This window comes from Adiantum capillus-veneris, chromosome 5 (assembly GCF_014529385.1).
Source record: "Adiantum capillus-veneris isolate H3 chromosome 5, ASM1452938v2, whole genome shotgun sequence".
NCBI classification, from domain to species: domain Eukaryota; kingdom Viridiplantae; phylum Streptophyta; class Polypodiopsida; order Polypodiales; family Pteridaceae; genus Adiantum; species Adiantum capillus-veneris.
The window spans coordinates 65,698,749-65,701,959 of record NC_140935.1 but is presented as its reverse complement, the minus strand read 5'-3'; the positions used below and the strand labels follow the sequence as shown (position 1 = coordinate 65,701,959).

The following is a 3,211-nucleotide window of genomic DNA, read 5'->3' as shown; positions in this document are numbered from 1 at the left end:
ACATTGCGTTTATGACGCGTTTCACAGATAACAAAGTCGTATATCAATTCCTTCGCCATTCTTTGAGCCGCTGCCTCTGCATAAACCGGCAATGCACTTCCACAAACAAACAAAAGTATATGTAGTTATTATGCATGTAATCAAATTTAATCTATGGATCTAATAACATTAGACGTAATTCTTACGCAAGATACATAAATGCCAAAAAGTGAAACACAACATAAAGATCAAAAACACAAAAGTAATGTCAATGGCATAGTTGGAGCGAAGTCTCACTAGTCATCATAAGGGTCGACACGCGATGGCATATCACCCTCATCCTCAACATCTAGAGAGGTAGATGCCTCCTCTCGGCTTCGCTTTTTAGGGCAAAGCAACGGAACCACATAGTCTCTAATAAGAGACTCATCGGTGTCAAGCGTAGCACATGCTCGTTCGGATGATAAGCATGCAGCCAAAACGGGAGCTGTACCACACCCAAGATCCAAAAAAATACCTCCACGTCAACAAAGCAGCTCAACAAAAGCTGCAACAAAATCCTGGCTCCGCTGCATCTCACCCCGCCAAGGCATCCCTGTTCCTGATCTAGCTAAGGAAGGCTCCGGAAAATGGTGTGTCATGAACGAATCTGAAGGCTGGAGACCCAAGCGAGAGAACATAGTGGTGCTCTCAGCCACAAAGCATGTTGGCTGCATCCCAATCCTGTGTACCATAAGTGGCATAGAGCACTGGCACTGCAAATCAAATTACAAAACCACAACATTGAAGAAACATTGAAGAAAGAGCCTCAACAAAACTATACAATACTGAAGTGAAAACAATACCTGAATTTGACCAGATAAACTCTCAACATATCCATATGAACTATGATGGAGCACTATAATGCGACGATGTACCACCATCTCTGAAGCACGACAGAACCTCTCCACCCATCCAATAACCTCTCCTATTCATAGGTTCTTGTAAGAAAAAACTATCGATATTATGAAATAATATTAATGCAAGTAATCAAACACAACACAAATACCTACAGTAGAAGCCATAATGAGCAGCCATCCAGAATCTGCAAGTGTAAAAAAAGTCAAATGGATAGTTGATCGTACATGATCCTCAGTGCAAATATCCCAACGAGATGGAGAAGAAGAACCAATATGCAATCCACCAAAAGGAAGATCCAAGAAGACAAAATCTGCGGCCCACGAAACAGACTTTCCCCCATGAGTGTATGGCACACCGCTTGAGCGAACTCGAGACATATGTTGATGCACAAGATTCAAGGATGCATTGCGAGTACCCTCTCTATAGTTTGCAGCGATAGAAATGTAATCGCCAACAATAGCAATACATCGTGTATCAACAGGAAGCATTGGGTAACGCAAAGGAGACTCCAAAATATAGACAAATTGTATGCTCCTCCTAACAACAATCAAGCCCGAGGAGTCTGTGACAACATATTTATGATATGTGAACTTTTTCACAAAGTATTAATAAAAGTCGACAATAAAAATTCCGACACTTACCATGCTCTAGAACATCCTTCACAATAGTGGTATCAACCACAGTCTCCATCCTCTCACTAGACAAGTGGACATCTTAAAAGACATATACAACAGTTTTTGAACCTACAAGAATCAACAGCATGAACATAAAAGTTAAAGAATGACATAAGCATACCTGGTTGTCTCGCCTCTGAAGTAGCAGGTGGTGGTTGTCTTGCCTCTGCTGCTGCATCCCTAAGCATGGTTTCTTGAAGCTCTTTCTCTCTCTCAAGGATGTGACCCTGCACCATATCTAACCACCATGGACATGTATCTCTCTCCCATGTTGTCAAAAGTGGGCATGCTAGGGGGGTACATATATGTGTCCTTTGACGCAGTCTGTGCCCACTGTCTCACCACAAATGGGAGAGTTTGCAAGATCCCCTTTGAAACCAAAAGTCACAAAAACCTAACAAGAAACAAAAACATTGAACCCATGACTCGATAGTGACATACAAAGCAAGATCAAAATTGTTACAAACCTGTAAGCCAATCGTTGAGCTTCCATTCGAAAAGTATCAACTTTCTTGAGTGCTTGTTTCTCTACATCTTTGCTTTTGGCCTCCAAAGAAACCTCCAAAGGATAGAGAAAAGGCCTAGCTTCAAACTTAATTTCATCAAAGCAGAACCCAATTGTGCATTCATGTGGCAATGGTGCCCCTCCTGGCACATTTGAATTGTCCAAAACAAGTTGTGTTGCTCTCTCATAGACACGAGCAAGGTAGCCCTCTCTACGCAGCCAACTACAAATTTAAAAAAAGAAATACACCACAACAAATATTATTTCTTAGACAAAGCAAGCCAAACATTAAATAACTAGTAAATCATACTCACTGTCGAAACAAATTATCTCCCTTCTTCAAACCAAAAGCAATCCTTGTGATCCTATCAGACTCGAGTAATGAAACCCATTGGACTCTATTCTACATAGGGGCATCATCTAGTGCAATCAAGTTTAGCTTCTCTAAAGTTTCCCAGCTGTCATGTCCCCATTTGAGTGACATAATCTTTGCCAACCAGTCTGTCCCAAGATTGGGATCCAAAATATTCAAGAGCTACAACACAATACAAAGAGCATGAAGTTTTACTTCACATCCATAACAGCAATCAACACAATGACTATTGCTTGATTATTTGGTGAAGTGTACCTTTCCAATGCGTTCTTGATATATATGTATTATCTCATGATGAATGCTCTTCTCCTCCTTCTTCACATCCTCTACAGGCATTCCTTGCTTGAGTTGAGTCAATCTAGACTCTTTCTCTTTAGTTATTTGAATCTAAAAAAGAAATCAATTTGTCTAAGAGTTATTCAAATGACTTAAAAATAATTTGCAAGCAAAAAAAGAACAAAACTCACATCATAAACTAGCATGCCAAGGTAGCGTCGTGTGAGTGGATACCAAGGTTCTGCACCTTTAGCATACTTTCTTTGCACAGATGCAATTAGTTTCTGGTTTTTGTCGGGGAGAGTTTTTAGGTAGCTTTCATGTTCAGTTGCACATATGTGATTGGTGTTCACTATCTCATCCCGTATGTGAGTGGCCACCAAAGCATGCATGTTCATACTGCAAAAACCCATATTTATTTTTTTCCATAATAAAGTATTCAACAACAATATATATGCTTTAGTAGATACTCACACATTCATTCGTTGCAAGCTACTTAGCAAT

General features: G+C 40.1%; 1 pseudogene; it reads right to left on the bottom strand.

Annotated features, from left to right (window-relative positions):
• Positions 1–275: 275 nt before the first annotated feature.
• On the bottom strand, positions 276–2,913 carry LOC147457456 (uncharacterized; annotated as a pseudogene).
• Between the last annotated feature and the right edge of the window lie 298 nt (positions 2,914–3,211).